This window comes from Lissotriton helveticus, chromosome 11 (assembly GCF_964261635.1).
Source record: "Lissotriton helveticus chromosome 11, aLisHel1.1, whole genome shotgun sequence".
In the NCBI taxonomy this organism is placed as follows: Eukaryota; Metazoa; Chordata; class Amphibia; order Caudata; family Salamandridae; genus Lissotriton; species Lissotriton helveticus.
This window is the reverse complement of record NC_136072.1, coordinates 890,225,874-890,241,193: the sequence shown is the minus strand read 5'-3', so window position 1 is coordinate 890,241,193 and position 15,320 is coordinate 890,225,874.

The window sequence follows — 15,320 nt, the reverse complement described above, 5'->3', positions numbered from 1 at the left end:
ATATCCTCCCACATTTCCTTCAGTTCTGTCTTTTCTTTTTTTGTGATGTAAGACGTCACCTATCGAGCCACAGCAATAGAGTTGTCAGCAACGAATTGAATATCCATGTTAGCATTCCACATGGACAAAATCACTGGGTTGTAGTCGTTGATGTACTTGGATTCTTCGTTTCTTTTCAAATTGTATGTATTTTTGGGTGATTTCCTCGTCACAGTATGTCGTAGAGAAGACATCAAATTATTTACTCTTCCTTTAGAAATCACTGGTCGTGGAAAGCTGAAACAACATTTTGTGTAGAACTTTTCCTTATTTTTGAATTCTCGACGACAATACTTCCCACAACGATGGGATTGAAAGCGTAAAACTTGTTGCCTTAAACTGTTTTCCTCGGTAGTTTTCGGAACAGCACATGTTGAATACTCTTCAATGAAACTCATCACTGTTTCATCCGAATCTGTTCCAAATTTGGGTCCATCTTTAATCCACAACAACATATGTATGTGAGGAGCACCTCTCACTTGATACTCCTTTCTCCAAAAGAAATCCAAAACCTCTCCAAGGGGAGGATTTTTTTTGTTGGTAATAAAAGACATCATAGCTTCAAATCTATGATTAAAATATCTGCATACATTCACTGGATCCAAAGAACACAGTTCTCCAGGTGTTTTGAATTCTATATTTTGTATATTTGCATTTGCCTCGCGTATAAATTGAAGTAAGTCGTCCCATGCATACTCGGCACAGCTAAGAGTGAGGAACCATGTAGGAGTTCCTAAGTTTCTTAGCATACATTTCAATTCCCCATGACGACGGTACCAATACTCGTTTGTACCACGCTGACATGCCATGAGATTGATTAGATGAGATTCCAAAATATTATCTTGCAGATTGACTTTCTCCATAAAGTCCCTCGCCGAAACATTTTGCAGATGTGCTCCACTTTTCAGTATATGATTTACTGTATAAGAAAGACCAGACAAGTCATTTTCATACAGTAGATGAAACAAATATGGAATACATTGACGAAACCTTGAATCTTCAGCATATAATCTTAAAGTCCGGTATTCAGATGCAGGAATTTGAAGTGCTCGATCGTCATATCGTCCACCTCGACCTGTTGAAAATAAATGTGGAAAACAACGAGCTTCCAAACTTTCTTCCCATACACTAATGGGACTTCCTTTTGCTGATTTCATTTGAAACAAGTCAATTGCATTCCCCATTACGTCTTTGGAATGCAAAGGATGAACAGTATAATGTTCATATATTTCTTCACTTGTAGACACATCAACTTTTTCAATTTGGCCAGCCGAACAATCACTGTCTTCATCTGCAGCTGTTTCCTCTGCTCCAACACATACATGTTTGTAGTACTCATTGTTTTTGACCAAATACAACGTTGCCTTTTTGACTTTCCTAACATCCACTAAATCTTGTCAGATTTTCCTACTCTTTGTCGGAACCCCATTAACTAGAATAACCAGAGGTTCCTCTTCCACTTTCTCTACACCAATTGTATCAATATTTTTCTTGAAATCTAGAGGCAAATAAACAACTCTTCCCTTTAATCCTCTCTGTAAATCTGAAGGAGGCAATTTCCCTATCTTAGGCTCCATGCGAACAATTGCCTGAAAAGGATGGACACATTGAATCAAAATAGACTCATATGTATTGAAATCCATCAATTCAGGAGGAATGTCTACCAACTCAAGATTATTATGAACAGCTCTAGCAGGCATTCTGTTTTGATTTAATTTATTATAACAATATTTACAAATACGCTGATCAGAACTCAAATCAAAAGAATTCTCCACCCACAAATAAGTTGCAAAATCCTTCCACTCATAATTATTTATCTTTTCACTTTTTACATATAAATCAACTAATCTAGTTTGATGCTTATAATGAGTTTGTCGACAACACACACAAGTAAAATTAGGCGTTTCACTTGATTTCACCTTAAACCTGGTAATATCCTGGTCAAACTTTTCTGTACTTGAAATCTGTACATTATCTTCCACATTAGCTTGTATTACTGTCAATTTCTACACTGTCCTCTTTTTCACAAAAATAACAAATCTCAATTTCTTCACAAATCTTCTTCACATCTAATTCAGTTCCATGCAAAAGAGCACTATTTAACTGGTTAAGCTTAAGTGCTGGACTTTTTGCATAATACAACCTTCTCATTAATTTCCTTATTTTGTTATGATGCACTGCTAACATCCTAAAATGATGAAAAACACTCTGACAGACTTTTCTAGAAACACAAGCCAGTGAATGCCCTTGCAAACCTGTGTTTTCTCTCACTCTGCAAGGATCTAAGTCTTGCAACATCTTCATTTTCTGTTTTAGACTTTTCTTACTATATGTACGTAAGAAATTACGAAGCACATCGATTGAATCCTGTCGCACACTACAAATACTACTACACTTCCAAGTGTACACTGGACCCTTAGTACGTCTCCCTAAAACTTCATCAGCTAACACCTCTTCTGCTTCTCTAGGTACAAGTTTCTCTTTTTCAATCGGACAACCGTCTTTCACCTCATATGCTCGACCACTGGTGTCAACTGCATGCACCAAATCATTCTCCTGGAAGTAACTCTCCTCATTAAAAAATGGCTCACAACTTGAACTATGCATCCGTTCTCCAGAAAAAACTTTACAAAAATTAGTCCGATTAATTACTCTTTTGCATCTACTCTTTGATTTGAAAACATCAATTGTCTTGTTAAGTGTCCTAATTCTATTGATTACTAAAATAAATAATTTTTTCTGAACTTCAAAAGCCTGATCAACAATCTTCTCTACACTTTTCTTTTTCTTATAAAAAGCAGCTCTCTGTTTACCTTTCTTAATATTTTTTAACAAATTTAAAACCAACCTATTGCGAAACATTCATTTACGAATGTCCCTAAATTGATTTTGCCTTCTATTCCTATACATATTATTGTCTCCTGCTGCAGTAGTAAAATTTTTTGGGGATCTCTCCTTCCTCTTCAAATTTGCTCTCTCCTTCTGTACATTCACATGTATATTATCATTTTTTTGGGATCTACATATGTTCCGAAAAAAAGACTTAGTTGTCTTACCAGGAGCTTTTTTCGCGTTTTTTGAAGTATTTGTTGTAGGAGACTGCTTTAATTCCGTTGCTGTTTTTGATTTTTTCCGCTTAGCATCTTTCCGTCTCCTCTACCTTGAGGGCATATTTCCTTACTATTGAAATCTTGATTTCAATCTGTGGTAAACAAATAAAAAAAAAACTCATTATAGACCACTATTACCAAACAACAAAGCAATGACAATAAGCATACGATATAAACACTATAATGCTTATACATATGACCTTATCTCTGTTTTTTAAATGTTATTCTAAAAAAATAAATCGGGCACATGAATTGGTTTTACATTATTGACAAGGATTAGATAGCATCTGCATGATTAAAAAAATATATTTGCACATTTCACAATCATATCACCTGTTTTTCCTCAGATTAGTAAGCAGATTGTACACATGAGGTAAGGCCTGTCCTGGGGAGCATAGGTGGTGAGACCGGTGTCTAAGAGTGCACTGGACTGGACTTCATGAAGCCTATCCCCCACTACACTCTTAGACACAGCCCTCACCTTCTTTCCACCTTCTTTCCACCCCTGGACAGACCTCTCTTCCACTACACTCTTCAACACAGGCATCACTTCCTATGCACCCCTGGACAATCCTCACCTCATCTGCAACCCTGAATAGACCTCAACTCATCTGCACCATTAGACAGGCCTCAGTTAATCTACACCCCTGGACACGCCTCTTCTCATCTGCACCCTGTTACCATCAATTATACTCAATGTATTGAGGTCTGTCCAAGGGGCACAGATTAGATAATGCTTGTCTAAGGGTCAGAGGAGGTAAGTCCTCTCCATTGCGCTCATGGACACAGGCCTCAACTCCTTTGCACCCCTGGACATGCCTCACCTCATCTGCACAATCCACTTCCTAATTTGAGGAAACACAGGTGACATGATTGTGAAAGGTTCAAATATTTTTATGTAATCATGCACACACTATTTATTCCTTCTCAAAAATGTAAAAGCCATTGATTTGCCCCAAAATCGTTTTTTGAATAACATTTTAGAAACAGAGCGCAGGTCCTATGCACAAGCATTCCATTTCAGTACTGAAAACTCACTATTTTACAAAATACATTTCCTCTCTATTGCAAACATTCCTACCAAGCATTACCAAAAAAATGACACAAACCAACAGCAAAGAAGCTCAGTCTGCTTCCTAATCTGAGGAAACACAGGTGACATGATTGTGAAAGGTTCAAATATTTTTATGTAATCATGCACACACTATTTATTCCGTCTCAAAAATTGTAAAAGCCATTGATTTGCCCCAAAATCGGTTTTTGAGTAACATTTTAGAAACAGAGCGCAGGTCCTATGTACAAGCATTCCATTTCAGTACTGAAAACTCACTATTTTACAAAATACATTTCCTCTCCATTGCAAACATTCCTACCAAGCATTACCAAAAAAATGACACAAACCAACAGCAAAGAAGCTCAGTCTGCTTCCTAATCTGAGGTAACACAGGTGACATGATTGTGAAATTTTTTTATATTTTTATGTAATCATGCACACACTATTTATTACTTCTCAAAAATGTAAATGTCATTGATTTGCCCCAAAATCGTTTTTTTGAATAACATTTTAGAAACAGAGCGCAGGTCCTATGTACAAGCATTCCATTTCAGTACTGAAAACTCACTATTTTACAAAATACATTTCCTCTCTATTGCAAACATTCCTACCAAGCATTACCAAAAAAATGACACAAACCAACAGCAAAGAAGCTCACTCTGCTTCCTAATCTGAGGTAACACAGGTGACATGATTGTGAAAGGTTCAAATATTTTTATGTAATCATGCACACACTATTTATTCCTTCTCAAAAATGTAAAAGCCATTGATTTGCCCCAAAATCGTTTTTTGAATAACATTTTAGAAACAGAGCGCAGGCCCTATGTACAAGCATTCCATTTCAGTACTGAAAACTCACTATTTTACAAAATACATTTCCTCTCTATTGCAAACATTCCTACCAAGCATTACCAAAAAAATGACACAAACCAACAGCAAAGAAGCTCAGTCTGCTTCCTAATCTGAGGTAACACAGGTGACATGATTGTGAAAGGTTCAAATATTTTTATGTAATCATGCACACACTATTTATTCCTTCTCAAAAATGTAAAAGCCATTGATTTGCCCCAAAATCGTTTTTTGAATAACATTTTAGAAACAGAACGCAGGTCCTATGTACAAGCATTCCATTTCAGTACTGAAAACTCACTATTTTACAAAATACATTTCCTCTCTCTTGCAAACATTCCTACCAAGCATTACCAAAAAAATGACACAAACCAACAGCAAAGAAGCTCAGTCTGCTTCATAATCTGAGGTAACACAGGTGACATGATTGTGAAAGGTTCAAATATTTTTATGTAATCATGCACACACTATTTATTCCTTCTCAAAAATGTAAAAGCCATTGATTTGCCCCAAAAGGTTTTTGAATAACATTTTAGAAACAGAGCTCAGGTCCTATGTACAAGCATTCCATTTCAGTACTGAAAACTCACTATTTTACAAAATACATTTCCTCTCTATTGCAAACATTCCTACCAAGACTTACTTGAAGCCGTGAGGGAAACGGCCAGCGAACCTTGGGCCAGCGCCAGCGCCCCTGCAACCACTCCTGTACCGCCGTGAGGGAAACGGCCATCACCACCACCGCCACAGCGAGGACGCCGCACGGGCCGGGACTCCACTTCCCAGGTGCCCCGGCGGCTGCAGGCGCGGGAGTGACGCCACAGGAGCGCCCGGAGGCGCGATAAAGCACGGAGCGCCCAGAGCTCCTTGGGAGACTTACTTGAAGCCGTGAGGGAAACGGCCAGCGAACCTTGGGCCAGCGCCAGTGCCCCTGCAACCACTCCTGTACCGCCGTGAGGGAAACGGCCATCACCGCCACCGCCACAGCGAGGTCGCCGCACGGGCCGGGACTCCACTTCCCAGGTGCCCCGGCGGCTGCAGGCGCGGGAGTGACGCCACAGGAGCGCCCGGAGGCGCAATAAAGCACGGAGCGCCCAGAGCTCCTTGGGAGACTTACTTGAAGCCGTGAGGGAAACGGCCAGCGAACCTTGGGCCAGCGCCAGCGCCCCAGCAACCACTCCTGTACCGCCATGAGGGAAACGGACATCACCGCCACCGCCACAGCGAGGTCGCCGCACGGGCCGGGACTCCACTTCCCAGGTGCCCCGGCGGCTGCAGGCGCGGGAGTGACGCCACAGGAGCGCCCGTAGGCGCGATAAAGCACGGAGCGCCCAGAGCTCCTTGGGAGACTTACTTGAAGCCGTGAGGGAAACGGCCAGCGAACCTTGGGCCAGCGCCAGCGCCCCTGCAACCACTCCTGTACCGCCGTGAGGGAAACGGCCATCACCGCCACCTCCACAGCGAGGACGCCGCACGGGCCGGGACTCCACTTCCCAGGTGCCCCGGCGGCTGCAGGCGCGGGAGTGACGCCACAGGAGCGCCCGGAGGCGCGATACAGCACGGAACGCCCCTCGCACCCGCGAGTCACGCGCGGGAGCGCCCGTGCGAAGCCCGGGCAAAGGGCGGGCCCTCTGAGGCCCTCTGAGGTCAACAGTGGTCGGGCGGGCCACCCATCTAACATCTAATTCCCATTGGAAGGTGAGCTATACTGTCTATCATGGGGGAAAGCCATAATGTCTCCACCAGTACAATTACTATAGATATAGACACTCAGACTATTGAAGTCCCTGCATCTCTACAACTCTCGTATGAGAGTCTCTTGGATAATGCTTTTAATGAGATTGCCGAGACTGAAAGGAGGTTGTCCCTGGCTTCCCAAAGCAACAGCCAGCCGACCATTATTATTAGTCCTAATCACATTATACCCCTACTGCCAGAAGTAACTGTAGTAAAATCTACCTCTGCGGTGCATTCTTCTGTTGCATCACAGGAAGGAGATACCCTTGTTACTGACGCTGCTAGTGATCTTCAATTGCTATCAGCGCCTCCAGCGCTTCCATCGGCAAATGCCAAGACCACAGGAGCGAAACGTAAAAGGGGCCCTGCAAAGACTGTTATAAACAAGAGGAAGCAGCCTCCTAGGAGTGTTAATCAGCCAACTCCACAGAGCATGTGGTCTAGGGGGAAGAAGCGTCAAACAGAGGTCCCAACTCTTTGCTTGGACACAGGGGATCATTGTGATATTGCGATATTAAATGATGGCACCAATTCAATCTGCACACAGACGGATTTCCCTAATGAAAATGTTCATCAACTTAAACCACAGGGGAACCTTATAGAGACTATTGCAGATACAATTTTTAAACAATTAGAAGGTCAAATGATTAAACAATGTAATATTATTTTTAAGAGGTTTGACAGACTGGAGACCCTTGTTAAAAATGATGAAGCTAAGAGGAAAGGTATGGTTTGTTTGGACCAAATTAGAGGTGATCGCCTGTTAAAAGATTTAGAATCTATTACCAGTACTTTAGTCAGCGGAGCGCTTAATAAAAAGTGTAATTTAGCCACAACTAAAGGGGCCACAGGGGCACCAAATGTCAATATCGCCCCTTCGACACAAGTGGAAGCTAATATAAGACAAAACGACTCTCCAAAAATGTCACCTCCCATTCCTCCACCATCTTCCGGTCTGCCTAATACCACCACAAACATTACCAAAAAGGGCAACCCCTCCAGTGGTATAGTTAAGCAGAAAGTACCTACCAGACCAGGACAACACAGGCGTCAACCGGATGAAAGCAGACCAATAAAACACCAAGGTCCTGCCTTACATCTTCGTCCTCAGTCGTGCCCATATGTTTTGGTTTTGGCTGGTATACCACCACTTAGGGAGGGTCAAGGCGAATCTTGGGTACAGTTACACAACAAATGTATTGACTGGTTAACTAAGCATAAGGGGGTTGGCTACGATATAACAAATGAAATTCTCTCTGCTCTCCGGGTGACCTGGGTCGGTCCCCTGTTTAAAAATATCAACGGGGACTGCATTACAATCAATTTTAGGAATCCGGGCATAGTAAAATATTTACTAAATAGGAAGAATACTCATAATGGTCCATCTACCGTGGTGACCCCCTTACCTCTAAGTTATTTTTACAGACCCCCTAACAGACTGTTGCAATCACCACCAATGTTTCCGTTACAGAACAGATTCTCAGCTCTATCAGACGTGGGCACTTTAGACTGACTGCCGGCAATTAAGAAAGATTCTGTTATAGTGGTGCCCATTGCTGACGATTTTCCAAAGACTGCAGATTTTGAGATGGTTTTGACATTACCCCATCCCTCTCTGCCATTAAACCCTCAATGTGACCAACTGGCTAATTCAACAACTATTGCCATTTATGATGCCTGCCCACGCATTAATGAAAATTTGACTATCGTAAGCTGGAACATTGCAGGGTTAAAGGCTAAACTGGAAAATAAAGCATGGAAGGACTGGGTAAACTGTTATGATATTTTAATGTTTCAGGAAACATGGAGTACAACTAATCTGTTATTAGAAGGGTATAGCTGTCACAATAGTATTGTGCCATCTCCACCCTTAGGCCGTCCAAGTGGGGGTTTGTCAATTTGGATAAAGATAACAGCAGAGGTAAAAACTGAAGTGATACAAACCAATAGTTTTATGGCACTGGTATATGTAAGAGATGTAAAATTATGTCTGATTAATTTTTGTAATAAAGATTTTTTATCACACCCAAATTGTAATTTTTTAGACTTGTTTAATTTCTTTGATGATATAGTAGAGGGGCGTAAATACGGGAAGTTTGATGGGATTTGCTTAGGAGGGGACTTTAACGATCACATTCATTTAAGAAATCCTCCATGCAGGAGAGGTGTAGAATTATCTGATCTCCTTGCAACTAGAGAACTCATAAATTCTATGGAGTTCGCTGGTAACAATATAAGCACCAAACCGGTTCCCACTTACATCGGCCACGGAAGTGCAACAACTATTGATTATATATTTGTTTCGTCTTCCCTTGCCGATGTTTTATCAAAAGCAGAGGTAGTGTGTAATGTATATAGTGATCACTACCCAATTGTGATTCATCTGAAACTGTTAGGGGGGAGAAAATCACATAGGGAAATTGGGGCAGCAAACTTGGCTGCCTCAACGGATGGATTAAGGGTTGTCTGGAGGGGGGTGGATAATAGGGGTGTTTTGGGTGCCGTGATTAGGAAACATCCTGCATTGATCTCGGATTGTCTAGATATTGACAACTGCGGGGGTAATCTGATTAAATCATTTGGTGAACTCTGTTTCGCAATAAAATGCGAAATTTCCAAGCCAACACCAAGGAAAGTTGAGGAAGCCCCAAAATGGTTTGATGCCTCTTGCTCGAAGGCAAACCGGGATCTAAGGACTGCTCTCATGGCTAAACCACGGGATATCTCTCGGGTAAGGCTTTTGAGAACAAGGTATAAATCCACGCTGCGCATTAGATCAAATGAACTAGTTAAAGATCACTGGGAATCCCTTGTACGTACAGCTGCCCTAAAAGATACTCCAGGTTTCTGGAGGGAGGTAAAGAATTTGAGATCACTTGGCTCAAATATAACATCAATCAACTGCAATATCTTGGGACCTGCGTGGGTGGAGCACTTTTCAAAGATTTATACTATATTCGATCACCCTGTAGCAAACCTTCCTCCCCCAACTCTTCTAAATATTACATTGCTTGAGGTAGAGGATGCTATTGCCGAATCTGCCAGTAATAAAGCACCCGGCCCAGATGGTCTTTCCATCGACCAATTAAAATGTGAAATTAATTTCTGGGCACAGTTACTATGCAATGTTTTTAATAACTTAACGTACGAATCCATCCCTGAAACATGGTCAAATAGTACTATCGTCCCCATCTTCAAAAAAGGTGACAGGCTGGATCCTGGGTGTTACCGCCCAATATCATTAATTGATAACACCCTGAAAGTTTTGGGTAGGGTAATTTTTAAAAGAATTAGAACTTGGACGGAGGAAAGTTCAATTTTACACCCAAGCCAGCTAGGGTTTCGTAGTAAGGTGGGCACAGTAGAACAGTGCCTAAACCTAAATTTGATAATGGCAAAATATACAATTGCCAAAAAATCCCCTTATACTTCGGTTTTATGGATTTGAGTTCTGCTTTTGATTTTGTAAACCGTTCCCGTTTATGGACCGCCCTTCTTAATTATGGTTTAGATGAGAATCTGGTGCACTTTTTATCTTATCTTCATAGCAACTTAAGAGCCCGTGTGCGTATTAATTGTTCTGGTGAAGTTTCAAGCGATATTTTAATCGACAGGGGGGTAAGACAGGGTTGCGTTCTGGCCCCTCTGCTTTTTATTTTATATATTAATGAATTGAGCAGCTCATTAAGTACTCTAACTAAAGATGTACCGTATATCAAGGGCATGCCCATACCCACCCTACTTTACGCTGATGATGCGGTCCTAATGGGCCGCACTCCAAAGGCCCTGCGTACCTTAATCTCAGGTTTCGTTAGTTTCATGGCTGACCTGGGTTTGAGTACAAATTTTTAAAAATCCCTTATTATGTCCTGCGGCCCAAAAAAACACAAAATTACAAGGATAACCTCAGGGGAGAATGTTTTACACAGTACATGCACTTTTCCATATCTGGGGCTGTTGTTCTCCAACAGCGGATCATGGCACCCACATGTTTCTTATGCAAGAAACAAATTAGGCAAAGCCATTAACTCCATAATTTCCTTACGCCAACCCAACCATGCGGATGTGATAACACCATTAATTAAGATTTATCAAACACAATGCATCCCTACTGGCACTTATGGTGCAGAGGTATGGGGATATACAAATTGTCTCCATATCCAGACGGAAGAAAATAGATTCTGCCGAAAATCGTTGGGAGGAGTTATTTGTGCGTCAAATTTCATATGTCACAGTGAATTAAACATCCCCTATATAGAGGACTTTGTTAGATCAAGGCCTGCCCTTTTTTGGTTAAAGATCTGGACGAACCCGGCAGCCATACTGACCCAAGACATAATATCAGACTGCTTAAAATGTGATAGGGCACATTATATACCATGGCTAAAAGCAGTAAATGAAAGTCTAACGGATGTTGGGTATGGCTATTTGTTTACATCCCCTAACCTTATAGATCGTTCCCATAAGAAGTGTATTAAAAGGGCTTTGTTCAACCTATACAGAGAAAAACGGGAAAGGATACACTTTCCAAAATGTACGGTTGCAAAATATCTGGGCCACTCAGAGCTCACTTCTAGTTACTCTGCCCCGCCCCGGAAATACCTACGTTTACATCTTGGTAGGTGGAATAGAAGCTTACTGTTCCGTTTCCGGGATGGGAGCATAGTTAATTTGTTAAATTTTCCACTGGGTTACAACAAACATTTAGAAACGCTAGTTTGTCCATGTAACCCGACTATGAAACAAAGCCTTATGCATTTCATGTTTTTCTGTGATTTTTATAAATTGTTTACTGTGCACTTTTTAATACCATATTGCAGGAAAAACGATCTGGTAGATTTTAAGATTGCAATGAGGAATTTGCTAATGTTAGGTACCGAGGAAACAATATTTAGAGTGAGTTGTTTTCTTAAAGCTGCTGTTCGCTCACGAGCTACTTTGCACATTGATTGATAAGAATTTACAATTTGTATATTGCACTTTATATCATCCTCTTTTTTATACATTTTAATCTGTATGTATATATTTGTTTGGATAGTCGTTGTCATTTTTAAGAATTTTTTAAAAAATACTGTATATATTGTCTTGTCTTTTTAACATGTCTCTGTATTTTCTCACATCAGACAGATCTTTTTACCGGTTGTTCATTTTTTGTATTGTACTGTATGTTACTGCATTTGTTGTGTACTTTTATGGATTTATTTTTTTCCGAATAAAGATATTTGACTGACTGACTGATTACCCAAAAAATGACACAAACCAACAGCAAAGAAGCTCAGTCTGCATCCTAATCTGAGGTAACACAGGTGACATGATTGTGAAAGGTTCAAATATTTTTATGTAATCATACACACACTATTTATTCCTTCTCAAAAATGTAAAAGCCATTGATTTGCCCCAAAATCATTTTTTCAATAACATTTTAGAAACAGAGCACAGGTCCTATGTACAAGCATTCAATTTCACTGCTGAAACCCATTGATTTGCCCTAAAATCGTTTTTTAAATAACATTTTAGAAACAGAGCGCACGTCCTATGTACAAGCATTAAGTTTCACTACTAAAACCTCAATATTTCACAAAATACAAATCCTCTATCTTGCAAATATTGATACCATGCATTTTCAAAAAGCATCACACAAACCAACAGCAAAGAAGCTCAATGTGCTTCCTAATCTGAACTCTCTATCTATATTGAATGAATCATAACTCACCTTTACAAATGCTTTGGGAGATTGAGAACAGTGTCAGATACACACACCAATATTTCTTTAGCAGAGCAAAAGGTATGTCCTCCAGGCACTGCAACCATGAATGGCACAGAAAACCTCTAATTCTACACACATATCCCTCATGTTAACCAATTAAAACTCTTCCCTCTCTATTTTCAAGCCAACACCCTTCCCCCCCGCAGCCCTTTCTGCCTGTTACCATAGCAACTCCCTCCTCACTGACCTCTCAGGGTTAAAAGTTTATTCTACAATGTTGCAAATGAACTCAGCAAGGATGTTTGACCTCTCAATACACCAGCTTATCAGGTGCAATCTTTCTTTTAATGACTTTTTCTTAACCATTCAAATTACTTCTTTCACAGAACAGAACCATGCACCCTAACTTTCAGTTTTCAACTATCTGAATCCACCAATCATTGCTTGTGATTCAAGAGCACTGAAACTCCACAGTTTTTTTTGTTGCAAACTCCTACTGTTCCAACTGCCATTTCATTCCTACACTTCATCTGACTGCACCAGAACCTCCTCTCACCATGAACTCTGTCTGGATTATTGGACATAGCTACATTCACTGGGCTCAAAGGTATGCAGCTATCAGAAATTTTCACAACCTTGATTTATCAAACGTGCATATCAAGTGGATTGGCCAAAGAGGATTGAGATGTCATCAATTGATACCATTGGTGAAAACCTTTTACCATCTGCGACACCCTGACCTCATAATTTTGCACTGTGGTGGAAATGACCTAGGCACTTTGACTGGGGTAGGTCTGGAGATGCTTTTAAAGGACACCTTTGGGCAATTGATGACACTTTTTCCACAGACTACCTTGGTATATTCCAATATATGCCAAAGACAGAAATGGAAGTGGTCCAACCAATTTTGTCCACAATTTGAGAAAGCACGGAAACATGTGAATAAATCTGTTTCTGCTTACATGAGGGACTATGGAATGGGTTCAATATACAACAATAACTTGCGTTACAACATGCAAGATATCTACAGAGGAGATGGTGTGCACTTCTCAGATGAGGGGAATAGAATATTCCTCCTGAATTTAAGACTGTGCATTGGAACCTACTTGTAGGTACCTAAATCAGCCACAGAACCCAAAAGCTCTTTTCAGGGCTACCCTACATCTGATCACTCAAAATGATTTTTTTACTCTAACTTTTTTCACTAATTTTCACCAAAGTACGCTCCCCAGTACGCTCCTCGGTACGCGTACCGGGCGCTTCCCCCGCGAATTTTTTTAAAAAATGGTTTTTTTTGGCCTATATGGGCCTCCTAAGCCCCCCTCAGAAAACCTAGGGGGTCAGGGGGTGTCTACCGTGTCCCCTTTTACCCATTCCCAACGTTGTTTGTCCTCCATCTTGTGTCAAATCTACCGAAACACAAGATGGAGGACTCCCGTTGCGCTTCCGGTACGCGTACCGGGGCGCGCACCGGTAAGCGCTCCCAACATTTTTTAAAAGTTAATTTACATAAAAACCACTGGAGAGACTTTCACCAAATATAGAATAGGCCCTACTACATACCAGTCCCTACCATTTTCCCAAATTTGGTGGAATTCCATTGAGCCGTTTGGGCTGTAGCCCTGTCTAAATATCCTGAGGTAAATTACATGACAAAAACACATATGAAGTGTTAGGATTTACAACCAATTAAAATGTTACTTTCATTTTCTACTTTTTTTTCCTGACATTTGATTGGTTATGTACATGAATATATATGAAAAATGAGAGGGAAACACGGCCATTTTGACTACAACTACCTGAGGTACATCTTGAAAGAATTTTCTCCATTTATCTTCATCACCTTTAATAAGGTAAGTTGTTAATTTGTAAGGGGCACTTTAAGTTAATTTGTAAAAACGTTTTCTGATAGTTATTTACTGTCCCTCTGGTATAGTTATAGATTGAGATAGGCTTCTCTGTTATAGTTATGGATTGAGTTAGGCTTCTCTGGTATAATTATGAATTTACTTAGGCTTCTTCACATACACTTTTTTATATTTCTACTTCCTGCCTGATACCATACAGTGCCCAAAGATAACTTCACTGTTAAAAACTCAGAAGTACCTGTCTGAACTTAAACCCAACAGTGCCCTAACTGTACTGATATAGTTATTTTGTATGCAATTTACAGCAAAAAAATGGAAGGTAAAGAGGAGAGCAATACAATTTCTTTTGAAATTATGGATAAAGATATTCTTAACGAAGACTTGGATTTCATGGATGAGTCTGAGGATCAACAACTAATTGACTGTCTTGAATCATTTGAATCATGTAATGAAAATTTGGAGGACATTCCGGATGATGTAATGTTAGAAGTGTTATTAAATTATGAACAATCTCAACAATAAATTTATATTTAATAATTAAAAATTGTTCGAGACATTATTCATTTTTATATGTAATTCATGAAATACTACCAAAATGATTATAATATAAACTGAGACTTACAGTATACTGTGCAACTTTTTTGTGTTACATAGTAAGTTTGCTCATAGTTACTTCCTTTCTCCCACTATATTATCTCCAATGTGTATTTGACATCTCTTTTTCATCTCCTGCCTCCTTTCTCTCACTCTCTGTCTCTAATGCACCATATCACCGCCAATTTTGTGTAGATTCAGAAGAGAGTAAAATTTAATACTTGAAAATATCATAAGGGAGCAGGGTAGACTACCCATGATCCCATAGGCTTTCTCAAGGAGTGCTTAAAGGATCTGTTTCTGCTTTCCTGACACACTATGATATGGATTCCATATACCACAATAACTTCTGTAACAACATG